Source organism: Paramacrobiotus metropolitanus, unplaced genomic scaffold (genome assembly GCF_019649055.1).
Source record: "Paramacrobiotus metropolitanus isolate TYO unplaced genomic scaffold, Prichtersi_v1.0 Parri_scaffold0000095, whole genome shotgun sequence".
Lineage (NCBI taxonomy): Eukaryota > Metazoa > Tardigrada > Eutardigrada > Parachela > Macrobiotidae > Paramacrobiotus > Paramacrobiotus metropolitanus.
The window spans coordinates 37,731-56,009 of record NW_026570315.1 but is presented as its reverse complement, the minus strand read 5'-3'; the positions used below and the strand labels follow the sequence as shown (position 1 = coordinate 56,009).

At 45.9% G+C, this 18,279-nt stretch overlaps 2 long non-coding RNA genes across 4 annotated transcripts; one reads left to right on the top strand and one right to left on the bottom strand.

Annotated features, from left to right (window-relative positions):
- Positions 1–6,085: 6,085 nt before the first annotated feature.
- LOC129596767 (uncharacterized) lies at positions 6,086–7,830 on the top strand. The gene is made up of 4 exons (XR_008691473.1): positions 6,086–6,218; positions 6,303–6,399; positions 6,462–6,617; positions 6,993–7,830. It is a non-coding gene; the product is annotated as an uncharacterized LOC129596767 (long non-coding RNA).
- Positions 7,831–9,428: 1,598 nt separating this feature from the next.
- LOC129596768 (uncharacterized) lies at positions 9,429–17,616 on the bottom strand. Of its 3 annotated transcripts, none has more exons than XR_008691476.1 (4): positions 17,363–17,616; positions 14,736–15,464; positions 12,553–12,713; positions 9,429–10,271 (listed from the first exon to the last, which is right to left on the bottom strand). It is a non-coding gene; the product is annotated as an uncharacterized LOC129596768 (long non-coding RNA). The 3 variants fall into 3 exon arrangements; XR_008691474.1 differs by lacking the exon at positions 17,363–17,616 and adding an exon at positions 15,547–15,842; XR_008691475.1 differs by lacking the exons at positions 9,429–10,271; positions 17,363–17,616 and adding exons at positions 11,530–12,436; positions 15,547–15,842.
- Between the last annotated feature and the right edge of the window lie 663 nt (positions 17,617–18,279).

Here is an 18,279-nt window from a genome sequence, read left to right as displayed (position 1 = left end):
GGATACTGGCCGAACCACACGCACGGATAGCATCTCTGACTTCATTGTGACGGGAAATTTTCGCTTTAAGGCGTTTGCATCCCAGCCCGTGATATCCCCACAACGTGATATCCCCGTGATATTGCATCCCGTGATATCCCGTGATATCAACGGTGCTGCCGCATTGCACCGGTGCTCAACACATACTGGGGCGCCGATTCGCTGCGCAATCGATATTCTCACTTCGGTATTAGACAACATTGTACCGAGGCTTGCCACTGGTACCGCGTTCAGCCTCAGCCCAGATTCGGGTTGGGAAACAGCTAGCACCCGTGCTTTCTGATTCACAGAAGCGGTCTGGCGTAGTACAGCTTCTTTCTGAAAGAGCACTACCGGAATGTCCCAAGCGCGCTGTAAAGCACGCAAATTTTTCGTTGGGGGCTCGGTGGGCCCCAATGCCTTCCAAGCTTGTTCCTCACATGACGCATATCCTTCGCTGAACAGGTCAGTCATGTGTGGCACCAACGAGCGTACCGAGTTGACCGAGGCAAGAAATGCCGAAGGCGCTAGTCGTTCGGTGCGTAAGATGCCCAAACCGCCTCCCCGCACAGGTAAGGATACTTGTTCCCAGATTTCGGCAGTGACATTTACGTTGGTAATTTCCTCCAGGCTGCTGCGCACACAGGAGTCGAACTTCTTTAGGATTTCAGGAAAATTAAACGCTTCGCAAGTTCGTAGAAGATGCATCAATTTAGGAACGGACAAGCAATTCTTCAACAGAAAGAATGCCTGATGGGATGGCAAGAGTGTAGACGAGAAATCATTTTGTTAACCATACCAATCTTCTCTTCCAGCAGTGGGCCGACCGATTCATTGGTGATCCCTGCACCGAGGAGGATAACGCTTTGTTCGGTGAGACGCTTCATGCTGGGGTACCGCTAAACGAAAGCTGCTTCGGTCTGTGCCCGCTGCTCCGGGCTTCCTCCGCATATGTAGTACTCACACTTTTCCACGTTGAGTTGCAGTCCCAATTCAGTTGACATCGCCCGAACCGTGTCGATGTCTTCGAACACAACGTCGACCGCTCCTCCGAATGTAACGTCATCGAGAAATGAAACCTTTAGTACGTATGGATTTTAAGGCTTTAGATATGGGCAGCGTAACGAGGCTGTAAAGCAGGGGTGCCGATGGGTCGCCTTGGTGCAGCCCTTCTTCTGACTGGATGATGTGCTCCCCAAAAGCCAAGGAGGTCGGTTTGCCGTAGCATTGGTTAAAGAATGGAAAATATTCTGGCATTTCGTTCTTCACCGTTTCCAGAATCTTGTGCCGGTAAACACAATTAAATGCATTTGCGAAATCTAGCTTGACAAGTACACGGCATTCACCAAACAAAACAAACAAACAAACAAACAAACAAACAAACAAACAAACAAACAAACAAACAAACAAACAACAAACAAACATGCGTGTCGCGTGGATAGCAGCTTCAGCTCCCCCTTTCACGCCAAATCCGACTTGGTGTGGGAACAACTTTTCTACCATTCTTTGTTTCACTCTGCGGCAGATTATTTTAGACGCAATACGCCTGATGGTATTACCTACAGCTATGGGACGAATTCCGCCATTCGGTTTCTGGAGACCAGTGAGGGTTACGCCATATAGTGAGGGGAGGATTTCATCAGGCACGCCCCCCGAGATCATCTTCGTGACGGCGCCTGAAAGTGTGCTCGTTCGTTCCATGTCCCAGGAGGTCTTTCACATGTTGGGGGCGCATACCAAACAGAGCTCCTGACTAACCGTGTGGGAACGAACGGAAGCCATCGAGTATTTCATCGGTAGTAACGTCAGAGATCAAGAATTGTGCTTGTTTTTATCAACCGGTGTCGCATGGGCACACACCCGAGGATGCTTCTCCTGCAACAACAACGCCGATTCTTGGGATGGACGAATAACGTTATCCGTCGAACATAGGGCTTTAACTGCCGCCGAAATAGCACAGTCCTGGAACTTGCTGTTTACTCTTCGTGCAATGGCTTCGTCAGGATTGAGTGCGGCCTGTCGGGGAGGGTTGTAGGAGACGGGGGCGCCCCACGGCCATTGAGATTGAGTCGCATCGCAGCCGTTACTGATAACTTGGTTTTGTCTGGTGGTAGGCGAAATATATCGAACGCAAATGTGCTTAACTTCATCCATGCCTCCGGTGTGTTGTCTGTACTGCATAGAGCATGTGATACTCTTTTATCGTTGCATATGTTTGTTTTCTTACGGGCTGAGGGCAGCCCTTGTTGCGAAGAGGAGCATGTGTCACGGTATACACTGTAACCGCCTATTACGGCAGCCAGACAGGAAAATGCCCCTGCTAATGGATTTCGATCTGGAATATCAGTGTCTCTGATCTGAATTATCCATTTTTATGTATTTTCTCCCATTTATGAATGAAAGGTATTATTTAGGGACACACCATGTTTCCCCATATTGAAGATTTATAGTGTAACAGTAGCCGATCTGGCTGCTGTTCTGGTGGGTTGGCGTGTTGACCGTACCACGATGTTGTGTGGGCTGTTGGGATGAAAGGTTGGCACGACCGGCAACGGCGCGGTCGTGGACGCTCTTACTGAGGTAGCACAATTACTGAACGTAACAACGGAAGTTCACGGCATGTTTAATGACAAGAACAATGCAACACAGGGAACAAGGTTTAGGCAAGAGTTTAACAAGCAGAACAAGCTGATCAAGCTGATGCAAGCTGTAACAAGCGAAGGCAAGACTGAATTCTAGAAATTGTGAAGAAGAACAGCTAGCCGGTAAAAGGACAGAAATTCATAACGCAATGATGAATCATAACTGGGTGGTCTTATGGTTGTACAACTTCTATCGCTAAAATAGGATATAGGTAGCACTACCTATGACAGCAGTGATTCAGACAAAGTAAAAGTTCTTCTGAAGATAGACTTGAAGAATGCCTTAAACTGCATTTCCCGCGCCACCGTTATGGAAGTTGCAAGCGTTCATCTTCTCGAATAGGCGAATTACTTGTGCCATTATTCGGAACTATGGCCATTATTCGGAACTACACCACAAAGATGAAATTCTGTCCTTGCAGAGCGTCAACTACCAAGGCGATCCACTTCGTCCGCTGTTATTTTCTCTGGGAATTCTTCCACTTACATCCGCGCTCAAGGCAATGTTTAATGTGTGGTTTCTCGATAACGGTACACTTAGTGGATGTGTCGAGACAGTAGCAGCGGACTTTCAGACTGTCATCGAAACAGCACACGCAGCCGGCTGAGCGTCAACATGTCTAAGTGCGAGATATTTGTCTGCGGAGGGACCTGCGATGAACGGGAAGCGGCGGTGAAAATCTTCTTGGACCGTTTTCCAACTGTGCGCTGCCCCAGATAACTTTTGTCTGTTGGGTGCTCCATTGATGAAGATCGGCATCACGTCGGCGATACAACAGAAAACGGAAGTTGTGCGCCTAACTGATAATCGTCTCAAACTGTTGCCCAAACATCAAGCGTAGTACTTATTGAAGTACAGCCTCAGCGCGCCAAAGGTTATTCACCTTTTACGTTGCCGCCAAACCTTTGAAGCACGAGACCGTCTCTGCGAGTTTGACGACGTCTTGAGACAGTTGTTGCAATCAATCTACAACGTGCGTATGGATGCATCCGCGTGGCGTCAAGCTCCCTTGCCATTGCGCTGTGGTGGGCTCGGGATCCGACGGGTAGAGGAATTATCTTTGCCGGCCTATTTGGTCTCGATTCACGCTACCCAAGGCCTCGTTTGTCGACTATTACCGCATTCGGTAGGAGTGGACGTCACGGATCACGTGGCCCTTTGGAGGTACATGTCCGACGATGCATCGCCTCCTTTACCCGAAAGCCGTCACCAGGAACGGGCATGGGACACTCCGTATTGTTTGGTAGAGCAGGCAACCATGCTGCACGAAGCTTTGGATGGCGCTAGCAAAGCTCGGCTGTTAGCTGTTTCGACTCGGGAGTCAGGCGCCCGGACACGCGCACTTCCATCGTCTTCACTCGGAAACCTTTTGGATGATGAGTGGTTTTGGATCGCTGTCGTGATTCGGCTTGGCGCACCGTCATCATCCGATCACCAGTGCAAATGCGGAAGCGACGTTGTTGCAGACGGCTACCACGGCTTGAGCTGAAAATTTTTAGCGGGAAGGCGGGCTAGACGCGACTGCATTGACGACATGTTGCGCTGCGCTCTTGAATCAGCAGGCATACCCGCAAAGACTGAACCGAGAGGCATGCATTATGAAAACGAAACACGTCCCGACGGCATCACTACTTTCCCATGGACCAGGGGACTGTGTTTGCCATGGAATGTTACCTGTGTTGATACTGTCCCCCGCTCGTATTTGGATCAGACCAGTGTAAAGGCCGGAGCGGCAGCATACCATGCCGAAGCTGAGAAAGCAAGAAAGTAGAGTTTTCTGTTGGGCGCTATGAATTTATGGCCGTCGGTTTCGAGACTTTCGGTAGTTTTGGCACATCTGCCAAACGATTTGTTAACGAAATCGGGAAGAGGATTTCACAACAAACCGGTGAGATTCGTCGTCATGAGTTTTTGAAACAGAACATCTCTTCAGCAGTTCAACGTGGTATTGCTGCTTCAGTAATCGGGACCGTTGAGAATGTTGTTTTGTTTAACCGTAATTAGATCTTGCTTTTGTTATCGCGCTATTGAATTAAATCACAGATGACCATAAAGATGCTAAGAAAGTTATTGGCCCAACATAACCACACTGACCGGCTGGAAGGTGAGAGCGCACTAATGGAATCCACCAGGAGGAGCGTTGGGACCAGGGATTCTGCAAAGTTAGAACGTATCATCCAATTGATCTAGGAAAATGGTCAGTTTGACCCGGAAATCATGTGTCGAGCAACACGAAAAGTCCGCCGATGCCAGAAAAGAAGCAGAACGCGGTCATTCACATAATTTCTGCGCACCTTTGCAGAAATGTTATTGCAAACTAATCCAGAAAGAACTTCAAAGAAGACTTTTCGCAAGCAGATAGTGGGAACTCATAGGCTGTTTCGCAGATTTTTGACTTAAAATGTCGGCCCCTTACGGTGTACAGCGTGCTCAACCGCGAGCACGGATATAGGTTATTAGTAACGCAAACTCGGTCTATCAGTTGAAAGAACTCCTTCCTCGTACCTATTTAGTTGGTGATGCACATCGCTTCCCAAAGGAGATGACCTTTTGGAGCCAATATAACTAATACTAATCCCTGATTAACCACCCATGTAATACGACGCAAGGGAAGGTGAAACGAAAAATTTGGCATGAAAAATATCTGAGGCATCCATAATATAACCCCCGTAAACCGAAAAAGATTTCCCACTGAACGGAGCAAAATTTAGTACATTAGCCGCTAGGCGCGGATGTTGTGGTTGTTGTTGTTGTTGATGTTGATGTTGATGTTGTGTCAGTTGTGGTCGTGGTCGTTGGGCCAGTGGTGGTTGTAGTAGTTGGACCAGTGGTGGTTGTTGTCGTTGGACCACTGGTTGTTGTTGGACCACTGGTGGTCGTTGGGCCAGTGGTGGTTGTTGGACCAGTGGTGGTTGTTGGTCCAGTGGTTGTAGTTGTGGCGGGCTTGAGAGTCGTGGGAGGGGGAGGCGGCGGGGTAGGGGCAGGAGTGGGCGCGCCCGGAGACGGAAGGGTCGGTGCAGTTCCGGCCACTGTGGTTCCTATCCCCGAACCTGTTCCGGGTGGAACGACTCCCCGACGCCCATGAACAACTCGCTCACGTGGTGCTTGCCTGGCTGACTGCTGCCTTTGGTTTACTGTTCCTTCTATCGGCCGTTGCCTTATGTTGTCTGCTAAAACGAAATAACATGATAGAATAATGCAGCAAGCTACGGAACGAATTGCGCCTTGTAAATACATTGCTGTTTTGTGCTTTTCAAAGCGATCACGAAACAAGCCATGTGTTCTTGAAAAAAGTCATGGGACAGATTAAATAGCAGGCGTCAGACCAGCTGGAGGCTGCACGCGCGCAAGAATACCCTCAAGCATACAAGAAATCTGCCATCTTCGAGCCACAATCAGCGAACACAACAGGTACTTGAAGGATTGGATCTTGTCGCTCGCATTGTTTTTTTTCTGACTCGAAAACGCAGCTCTACCAAAACTGGAATTATTATGCTCTGTCTTGCGCTAAATGTCACAAATCTGGAGAGGAGCAACATATAAAATATAACAAAAACGTAAGTGCTAGTGAAAGCTAGTGAAAACTAGAGTTGCTTTACTTTTACAATAAAAAAATTAATAATTTTTGAGTGCATTTCCAGATTTGGATACAGTTTCACATCCTCGATAGTTGGATGGAAATTTTCAAGGGTCATGTCAAAACCTCCATCAAAACTTTAGCCGGATATCATGGATGATGTAACTGATGTCTTCTGATGTAACTCGGCAGTACGCAAAGCTTTCGTTTCCCTGGTTAACAGGTGGGATTTCTCTGCATGACGAAGAGCGCCATCCCTAATCACAGAGCGAGCAATAAGTGTAAGGAGAGTGTGCTACGTCCATTCAACCACGGGCTTGACCAATCAACCAACGTCGAAGTTCCAGCCACCCAGCCTAACCCCAACCCTCTGAACCAGGTGAAGTTTCTTTTAAAACTGTTGACTTGTTAAGCGCATCCATAAGGGACGCGTAGAGCGGTTGCTGCAGCTTTCAGATGCGTAATTTTTCGATGTGTGATATAGAAAACTCAGTAACGTCATGGGAAGATCTAGTAATTTTCTGCATATCTTGTTTTTTCTTTACTGGGTTAAAATAAGAACGACCGCAGACAATCTTTAGGGTAAGACGAAAAGTTGGTAGTACGTCACGTCCTATTGTGGCAAAAATTAACGGATATTGAATGACGTCAACTACAGTACTCGTACTCAGAGCATAATGTTCAATGTACGGCTTAAACTCAAGCAAATTAATCTGTAGCTGGCTACTAAAACGAGCTATCATGTTTTGAGTAGGTTCGAGCAAACTTGGATACGCCAAAGGTTGATTACACAATAAAGACGGATGCAAACTCTGACACTTACAGCAGATTTCTCTGCCGTTAGATAATTTCTCTCTGAATCTGACTTTCGTTAAACTGCGAAACATTTTGCTGACCATTCTGATTATTACCGTTAAATCGCTGCTGATTATTACGTGTTCAAACGGGTACAGCAACAAATGGAAGAAAAGCTTATGACAAAGCAACTGTGTTTCTGTGCTCGCGGCGGTTGTGAGGTAGTTGTACATGCAGCCAGACGGTTTCTCAACTGCTATTTTGAAGAAGTGCAAGTTGTCATTAAGTTTGGTTTTCGCAACGCGTTCAATATTTTATCAGACAGTGTTACCGTAATCCCAGCAGTCTACCAGTGGGACACTCTGTTCCAAGCTGGGGTGCAGCAAGGAGATCTCCTGCGCCTGATACTGCTTTCACTCCTTGGCAGTGGATGCATGATATCTCACATGGCACTGGCTAAGCGCACATTTGCCCTGGACGACGGAACAAAAGCGAACCCGGATGAAGGCTTTCATGCAGAAATCTGAACACACACCACGCCTTGCGCGCTAGCCGAAAACCAGCTGTCAAAAAAAGGATTCTGTAGCCAGCGCAGCTGTGCTGCAGACCGTGAAAAAAGGCAGGCGATAAAAGGTGGCACTGGCACCTGCCACTGGCAACTACCACCGGCAGTGGCAGCTGCCACTACGCGTTCTGGCAAGCGATAAAACGTGGCAAGTACCGGAACCTTGAAATGAAATAGTTATGCCATCCAGCGACAATCTCTATATAAATTATTCAGAAGGAAGTAAGTTGCAGAGAAACCTATAAAGAATACCATTTAATTACGAAACCTACTTAAGAAACCTAATTAAGAAACCTAACTAAGAACTTAAGAAACCCTAAGAAATCTACGAAACCTAAGAAAACAATTGAATAACACCAAGAAAATCACCTAAGAGACATTTGAATAATACCACCTCCATAAGAAAACCACCTGATTAAGAACCATAATTAAGAACCCTTATCAAGACAAAAGAAAACCTAAGAAACCTACGAAACCTAAGAAAACATTTGAATAATATCAAGAAAATCACCTTATCAAGAACGCTAATTGAGAAACCTAATTAAGACCCTTATAAAACTAACAAAGAAAGTTATTTGAATAGTAACATAAGAAAGCATAAGAAAACCGAAGAAAATATTTTGAACTGTACGGTTTCCGAAATGATAGGTTTCCGAAATGAATGGCTACGCGACAGATCGTCGCGGACATTTGGTTATACGGACGTTTCGTATAAGGACAACTCGTTTTTGTGGCAAATAGTCATGCGAGTGTTCGTTGCCATAAAGAAAATATTTTGAAATGTACGGTTTCCGAAATGATAGGTTTCCGAAATGAATGGCTACGCGACAGATCGTCGCGGACATTTGGTTATACGGACGTTTCGTATAAGGACAACTCGTTTTTGTGGCAAATAGTCATGCGAGTGTTCGTTGCCATAAAGAAAATATTTTGAAATGTACGGTTTCCGAAATGATAGGTTTCCGAAATGAATGGCTACGCGACAGGTCGTCGCGGGACATTTGGTTTTACGGACGTTTCGTATAAGGACAACTCGTTTTTGTGGCAAATAATCATACGAGTGTTCGTTGCCATAAAGAAAATATTTTGAAATGTACGGTTTCCGAAATGATAGGTTTCCGAAATGAATGGCTACGCGACAGATCGTCGCGGACATTTGGTTATACGGACGTTTCGTATAAGGACAACTCGTTTTTGTGGCAAATAGTCATGCGAGTGTTCGTTGCCATAAAGAAAATATTTTGAAATGTACGGTTTCCGAAATGATAGGTTTCCGAAATGAATGGCTACGCGACAGGTCGTCGCGGGACATTTGGTTTTACGGACGTTTCGTATAAGGACAACTCGTTTTTGTGGCAAATAATCATACGAGTGTTCGTTGCCATAAACCAGTCAATAATTTTTCGACTCCGCAAAAGTCGCGCGACCAAATGTCACACAACAAAACGGCTACAAAACGAGTTATTCTAAAACAAATTAGCCGCTGCGAGGAAAAACTTTCGGCGAAATATCCCACGACGAAATATCCCGCGACCGCTTGGGCTGTCACGCCATTAACACCACCAGTACTGGAACCGCTATACTTACCATTGCCAGCATCAGTGTCACTACCGTCTACCAGAACCATTACCGCAGCCGTTACCAGAACCAGTACCATCAATAGAATTACCCGGGTACTTAAGTACTTCCTTCTGAATGTTAGATAATTTATACAGAGATTGTCGCTGGATGGCATAACTATCTCATTTCAAGATTCCGGCAGTTGCCACGATTTATCGCTTGCCAGAACGCGTAGTGGCAGCTGCCACTGCCATCTTTTATCCCCTGCCGTGAAAAAGCATAAAAATGACCAGACAGGAAAATACCCAAACCAACCAAAGACGGGGACTGAATCATAAGCCCGCCCTAACAGACCTGTAGATGATAGTGTCGAAGGCGGTTAATTAAGCGATGTACTAAATGACATAAATACTGTAACTGCTGCGGCCAGTGATCTCAGCTGGAGCTTAATGAATCTAAATGTGATTTTTCATTTTCGGTGATACATTGCAGGATCGCGAAATCACAAAGGATGTTTTTATTAGGCGTTACCCGGAATTTGTGCAACCCATTGAGAGCAAACTGATATTGCTCCTCGTTGCTCCTTTTTGCATTTTTCAGGCCGGCATTTGTGTTGACATTCCTCCACGACGTAAGCGTTCTGCTCTTTAACAAATGCTCACCGAACTGACAAATCAACAAATACAACAGGAATATAATACGACAATGCGCTGGCACATCTTGCCGCGCAGTAGACCTTTTTAGAAGACCCCAGAACTGCAACGACCTACTTCTAAGCTAAGTACTGCATGCCCATCAGGCTGTTGCATTAATGCAAGTTCGCTTCTGCTGCGAAGTTGCATTGGCTACTTTGCGTTCCTTAAATGAACTATTTACTACGAGCAGTTCCAGGTTGGTTGGGCGGAGACGAACTTGATGAATTGATAGTTTTACCAAATCAGCATTAACGAACGTTAAGATGGACTTCAGTTAGGCTTCAGCATCGCCCAACTTCATCAGTTGGGCTCAGCATCGCTCGCTGTTTCCAGTGATAAGCCGGTGGTCAGAAGACGTGTGGCAGAAATAGCTATTCCAGCCTATTTGGCTTCCCGTCTTTGATCTCGGGCATCACCTCTAGAACAGAGAGTTATGAGGCGCATCAGATGTAGTAGGCATCTGCGGACGCAAAGCTGCATTTTGAAATTTGGCGGCGTACACAGCAAGTGTGGGGCAAAGCTGTTGTCCAAAAGTAAGGAAGTTATTACAAGTACGTCCTCAAATAATGTCACTCGCTGTGCGCGTTTGCTTGAAGCCGCACAGCCGGATCGTGAAAATAGCTGAACGTTGTACCTGTGCCCTTCCTTGGAACCTTGATGTCTGACGAAAGTTTCTGTATTGCAGTTGTTCTAAGAATTGGCCGACCATCCTGTAATTCTCATCACTGCCCAAACTGCCGTCTACCCGTGGACAAATACGGCCACCATGGCCTTCCTGTACAAAGAGCGCAGGACTCTTTCTTCACCACTCTTTTTTGGACGAAGTAATTCGGGAAAGTTTGGACACCGCCTAAACTCCGGCTGTACTCGAACAGCGAGGGACCAAGACCGACGATAACCTACGGCCGGACGGTGTATTGCAATTGCCTTTTTAAAAATGATTTGCGACTGACTAGAGACGTGACCTGCGCGGATACAGTAGCATCGTTCAACGTCATCAGCAGCGGCGCAAAAGCTGACTAAGCGGCCACAAAGGCTGAAGATGGAAAACGCTGGAAATATGAACATCTTGAATGCGCAGTTACCTTTGCCTTGTTCTTAAGCTTTCGAGACTTTTGGTGTACTTGGAGCAGCATGTGTGAAGTACTCTGTATTTGCGCGAACTGGGCGCGCGGCTGAAGGATGCTACGAGAGAACGACGCTCTTTTGTATTTCTGCTCAAACGTCTTAGCATTGAAGTACAAAGGAGAAATGCGCTGTCCGTAGCGTCTGCCGTTCTACGATCGGACGGTCTCAAGTTTGCTAAGTCTTGTAATGTTTCTGACTGCGATATTTAAATTCCACCTCATATCCGAATCAATAAAAAAAAGCCACTCTAAAAAATTATTGTTATCGGAAATCTTTAAATAGGTTATTCCATTTGGAAATACCTTATTTTATCATTACTATTGAGAAAATTGCAACCTTACTCTGCAAATCCACACCGCCCGTTATTGCTTTGCCACAGATGTAGACACGGCGCGGTGTTACCAGCTGATATGTAACTTTTAATTTAGGTTAGGGCTATTAATACCGCGATCTCTTAGGGTTTGCTGAATAAGAGAGCGTCTTGGTACCACAGCGATAGCAGATGTGATCTGCACCATTACTTTCTTAGATCTATGTACGAGCGCCTTTCTGCCTTTGTTGGCAGCCTCATCTACTATAGTGCCTGACATGCGATGGCGTTCGTGGTCCTGCTGCCATTACCGGGTTGCCAGGTTGGCAGTTGCATCTGATGCAAACGGGGTAACGCTAAAATGGCAACGGCGCCACGAACGTCAGAATTGTTCAGGTTGAAAATAATGAGAAATTAAAATTGGTTAGCGCAAATTTGTTAAACTTCCTGAATGACGGATATGACTACATTTTTACAATAATTTGCTTGAAGGAATAAATCACCCTTTGAAAGTTCAGCAAAATTTTGGCGCTTCTTACGATCCGATGGGATGAGAACTGGCAGAGCGCCGGACGCAAACCTTTCATCGGCTCACTGGCCATGAATTTTGCAGATGTCAGAAATAAATATACAGTTTAGAATAATTCTAACTTTACAGCTTCATAGAATTCATTGCGTGGCAAGAAGTTAAAAAAGAAAGAGAACCGAAAAGAAGTTTTTGTAAGTCGATCTTCTTTTGCCGCAAAATGTTTTTTGTGGATTCGTTTTAAGAGGTTCTTTGTCGAACGGGCAAAAATCTTTATTCACGACGTTTTAAAACCGCATTTACACATTGTGGACTACTGTCTATGTGCTGGTATCGGTTTGAGTTTCAACACCGAGGGAGCGTTCATTTACATGGATTACTGTGGTTGGGAGATGCGCCGGACACAGCAAGACTGAATGCAATGGGACCAGAAGAAAAACAGATTGTCGTCGATTACTTTGACAAGCTGGTTACATCGATTAATCCTGGAATAAATAGTCCTCCATCTAACATTCACCCGTCGTCGCAGAAACTGTCTCAAATTACTGATAGCAAAACGGACTGCATCAGCCTTGTCAACCGCTTAGAGCGACACACCATTTGTAAACTGGGGGCCTGCCTGCGAAAGAAAAACGGACAGCTGGTTTGCCGCTACGAGTTCCTTAAAGCTATTAAGGAGATTTCCGAATTGCTGGAACTTGCACGCATGCAGTAACGGTGAAATTAAATACTGACCTCTCTGAGAGAGTTAATCAGCTGCACCGAGAATTAACAGCAGAAAAAAGAAGGGTGAATCCCAATGCTGATTTGGTAGCACAATTACAGCAAGAATTGGCCATTGCGCAGCCACAGATTACCATGGCAAGTAAATCCTCAAATGCGGCAGTGTCTGTTGCCTGTAAAGACACGGAAGAAAAATTAAAAGCGGAAATCGCTCAGTCGAAAACCGATTATAACATTGCCCGTTGGGCGAAAGGAAAAGCCGAAAATGACTTGAAAACTTTAAAGCCGCAGACGAAAAATAGGGCACAGCCGTGTCTAGCATGCAATAACGCTTGTAGCCGGCAGATCTATTGGCCTGTTGACTGTTGGAGAGCCCGGCAGGAAAGTGGTTTTTCTCCCATAGATCTGCCGAATTGTACCCACAGTTCTGCCGACCCGACCCTATGCATTGCTTATGGGAACTCCAATAGATCAGCCGAACCGGCGCAACAGTGAAACTTGACACTTCCACTGAGCGTAAGCAGCTATTCATAGCGCGGGCAGGTTGCAGCATCAGATGCAGCGCACCCTTTATCATCAATCCGAGAAGCGAACGATTTGTATTAATGTCAAGCTTAATTTCTGCTATTTAGGTGAGTAAGATTATTACTGTGAAGTGAGAATGCAGGCACTGGACATGATTTATGATCAATGCAAGACGTAATCAAATATTTGAATGTAGTTACAAGTTATTATAATTCGCAATTTTATTTTCTATTTAATCTCACAGACTAAAGTATGTGTATTTATTGTCTATGTGTATTTATTAGTATGTGTATTTATTCTTTCAGATTTTTACTTAGAATTTTCTAAGATATTAAAATTAATACTGGGCTTTGCAAGGCTTAACTTACACCCACAAGATATCAAAGTAATTCAAAAACAACTTTACCAGCAATAGACTGGCCGAACTGCGCCTGTACTACATGCGCCAATAGCCCTGCCGACCCGATACTATGCATTGTCTAGTTCCCAGGGAACTCCAATAGATCTGCCGAACGAGAACAACAAGAAACTTGATGTCACCGTCGTGCGCGAGCGGTGTACTAGTGATTACTGAAAGAGCCGATGCGTTCTTGTCAAACAGTTGCGATGGACAAACGAAACAAAATAGTCGCGGTGGACAAACGCACTTTGCCTGAAATTTGCGATATTTAAAAAAATTAGGAAGGCCGGCTTGGTGACAGTTCACATTTGTCGTGCAAGGCTTCTAGGGGTTGCAATCCATCAATTTGCGGTAACTGACCTTTCAAAATTTCTAATAATGCAGAAATAATGAAAGTTATCAAAGGTGGAAACCTAAAGTGGATGCATAGTTATCCGGTATTAAATTTGCAAGTTGCAAACATACGTAAATGGCTGTCAACATTAACTAAGACCATTAATATACTCATTTGTACGTAATACATAAATTCAATTGCGGCGGTTTCTATAACTGTCTATGTGCTGCATGTACAAATTACAATAGAGTTGCAAATAAAGATAATAATTATTAGGCAGTCTCGGGGAAGCACACGCGCTCGCAAAACCTATTGTCATATCTGACAAGAACGCATAGAGCCATAGACTCGTTTAACAGACAGCGGTATGCCGGCTAGGGTAGTGTTCGACAGTGGTATCAGGTTTCATTGTTGTTCTTGCTCGTCAGATCTATTGGAGTGCCCATAGACAATGCATGGGGTCGGGTTGGCTGAAGTGTGGGTGCAGTTCGGCAGATCTATTGGTCGTTGTCTAAAAATACTTATTAATTCTGGGTGCCCAAATTTTCATGACACATCGGCAGTTAAACTGTCCTTTGTTTATGTTGCCCAAACGTTTTTCATTACTGTCACAGTTTTATCAGCGCATGTAGAGGCATAATGAACTGGTTTGTATAGTGGCTAATTTTGGTTTGTATAGTGGCTAATTTCAAGTAAAACTGTCTAATGATACTGTACGGGTACACCATCCCCAGTTTGTATGCGTTAGAATAATTGTTGTTTGGAAAATATAATTATATTCAACAAAGCAATTTGTTTTGCAATGGAATATGCGCATGAATCACGTTCAACAGAAACGCTCTCCTGCAATGATTAGACCCGGCGGTAGAGAAAGCGCGCGCTTCTCTCTGTTCAGTGCCGGTACAATATGTTTAGGCGGCTGTATGGTGTACTTACTGTATACGATGCAGCCCGGGCGTGCTATTGCCGGCTTGCGCTCCAACAGAAGTATCAAATTGCTCTGGTGCTCTGGTTCGGCTGATCTATTGGAGTTCCCATAGACAATGCATATGGTCGGGTCGGCAGAAGTGTGGGCGCATTTCGGCAGATCTATGGGAGGAAAACCACTTTCCTGCCGGGCTCGCCAACAGTCAACAGGCCAACATGTTTGCCGGCTACAAACGCTAATGCAGCTAAAGCAATAGCGCAGTCTTTGGCATTCGAAAGCCAGCAGGAAGTTGGCCGTGTGAAAGATGATAATGACAAAATCCGGAAAGAAAACAATAAAATCAGAGTACTATATCATGATCTGCAGAGCTATGCCAAGGAAAAGGCAGCAGAGGTAATCGAGTACCGCATTCGATTGCGGGGTTATACGGTTAATTAACGGTTCTATGAACCGGAAATACCTGTTGGCATAGCAGCAGTGCGGCACTGCAGGCGCCGGAGCGATATGACGGGCAGGACTTTGGTCCTTCCGATTTGAATGTATCCCACCCATATCAGCAAGTAAGTCCGTCACAGGGTACGGCGGTGATAAATAATTCCAGTGTACCATTTGCCCCGGTACTTGTGCAGTCGCAGCCACAAGTTTGTTTCCCTGCGGCCGATATCCGCTTCACAAAATGCAGGCCGGGTTGACTGTCCAGGAAATCCAAGTCAACATCGTGCCCTGGTAACGGTAATCTGCAACAGGATGCGCCTTTTGAAAATGCCATTAATAATGGCAGCGTTCATCAAGATGCGGTCGTTCACGGTGCAGTCTCACCCCGTGGTGGAAGTCCCGCTTTGTCTGTGTGTTCTAGTGATTCTCTAGAATCAGCAGTTCACTTGTTCGTTGAACAGAACAGAATAGCAGCGGAGCAGAACAAAGCACAAATAGCAAATCAAAATAAAATGCTGGGGTTGCTAATTGCTCAGAATAAAAATACTTCCAGCAGACATATGACACAGAAGCAGAGAGCAAAAAGGGAGCAAGTATCTCTCCTTTATTGTGAAGCAATAAAGCAACCAACAAAAACAACCAACAGAAAACCAATGCGGAAAAGCTGTGTGGAAAGTGGCTGCCAGCGAGCTCGGTGGAAATCGTGATAATGCCGCGGCATGCAGCAGCTGAATCACAGCTGGTACCGCAAAGCATGGGATCGCTCGTAAGCGCTGGGCCACACCTCCAAAGTGCTGAGCGAACGCTGATTGGTCAGCGTAGACAAAGTATACGCTGACGTTATCAGCGTATATGAGCGGCACGGATGGCGTGGCCATACGCGTGCGGGCGACAGAGCAAGCCACGAGAGGTGTCTACCGCCTCGAGTGGGCGGTCTCTGACAAGTGAAAAGCTGATGCACTTACTTCCGCATGAAAGTGCAAAGAAATAAGGTCCCATTCACGAATGGCTGAATAATGTCGATATGTGAGGGCTGTCGAATAACTGGGACGATGAGAGGACGTGCAGAGCAGTGGCAGCATCTTTAAGGTGATAGAACGGTTTCACTATTCCCGTTGATCCGTTTTCCAAAACTTGCTCACTTATACAAAAAAAATCGCTCTACCAGCTGAAAATGTGAGCGGTCAACAAAACATTGTCCATTCTTTGTAGTCCCACAAAAATCTGAATGCCCGACCGGTCATATTTATAGGTTTTACCAATGACAGCAATAGCAGCGCCAACTGAACCTTGCATTCAAAACACACCGACTCCGCGATTACCAATGCCTTTGAGTTTTCGCTGTGAAATTTCCAGCAGAATCATTGTTTTTATGATTGGTATTTTGGAGTCCTCTCTCTGCTTTTTCGTCATCCATCATTTACTCTTTTATCATGGATGTTCTTTGCAAGTTCTTGTCTCGCTTACATATTACGAGCCCAACGTGCCCATGTACCCGAGACTTCAACCCGACAGAGTACTGCGCTTATATTCGGCTACAGTATCTCGATGGTTAGCCGAAAACATTTTTAATGGTTATCAATGGTTATTTACAATAGACCTAGGTACCGGCTCTCGTGACGCGTACCTTTACCAACCGTGAGCCATTTCGCCCGTCAAAAAAGTTAACACACCTTTCTGCCGGCAAAAAGGTTTGATGCGGGAGTCGTGAGCCTGTTAATCTTTCTGCCGGCTGCATACGCCGTTGTCCAATACTTCGAGTAGTGCGAAAAAAGTTTTCGCAAACATTATTGATAACGCAGTGTTTTTGGAAACGATCACTAGTTGTCAATTTAAAATCAGCATAGAAGTCAGATAGGTGTGACCACTCAAGGCATTTTACTCACTACAGCAATCATCGAAAAATAATTCTCAACTGTAAGGCAAAATGCTACTTTATGGATTACTTTATTTTGTCCCAGTCTTCTACGGAAGGGAAATTTTGACCCGATATTAAGTATACACAAAGCTTTAATCTTTATTTTGTGACTTGCATGATTAGGCGGTCATGAAACTCTTAACACAATAATCATTAACTTGTGTACGAATTTCGTGTCGTGGTGTCCGGTATGCTGGGAAACAACACACGTTCCGTGTGGTAAGTGAGGATTCAAGAGTGCCGGCATGACCGGAAGTGCGCAATTACAGCTGAGTGTCTTACCTCACGTTACAGACTGCTCTCTGCCGGCACCTTCCGTTTGTGCCCGGTCCCTTCGCCCCCAAACAAGCCCTTCCTCGGTAGAAGTTTGGGTTGGTAAGCGCCACAGGTCGGATGTATCGATCCACGTAATCGCTTTTCCATCGTCCGTCTCGCTTGATCTCCTCCTTCGGCAGCGCTCGAACAACGGCTTCGGTTGCTGCTCCGATGCGGAAGCTGTGTGTACTGAAACGCATGCGGTCGGGATAGGCCTTCTAGGAGAGACTTTAAGGATCGGTCCACTCGCTCCCGTGTGAGATAGCGACCGTCGGCGTAGCGGTATAAAGGTTTGGTCCCTCCTCCTTGCATAGCCCGCTACCGGTGGTAAGCTTCGATAGCGCGCACGGGGCACACTGAGCGGTAAGTGGCGGTGAGCTCGATCTTTGTGCCTTCTGCGCACTGGTCCGTTTTCGTCCGTTTCAGGGAGACTATCGCGCGCCCGCACGTCATCTATATGTCGTTGCATGTCAAAGTTGATGCCACATCAAGCGAGGTGGACGTCTTGCTGACTAGCTCACTGACTCGTATGAACCCAAAGAACGCCATGCAGAACGCGCTCCACAGCATCCCGGCCTCTTCAGTGTCATCGTGCTCAGCAAGTCGCGTTTTAAGTATGCGCATTACATTCATCGTAATTGGTAGACGTTGGTCAGGCATCGGGCCCTTAAGCCGCTTGTATCCGTTAACCGCGCGCACGACCAGATCGTCAGTTGTTGGGTTAGGAAGGTCTGCTTCACGATGGTGATTGTGAATTGCCGCCAAATACACTTCGCATGTCCGATAAGCTGCCTTGTCCACAAAAAGCTGCGCGACAAGCGCGGCTACCGTCGCCGGAACCGCTGGAAGTGGATTTAGGCGGTTGGCAAGGCAGAATGCCTGGA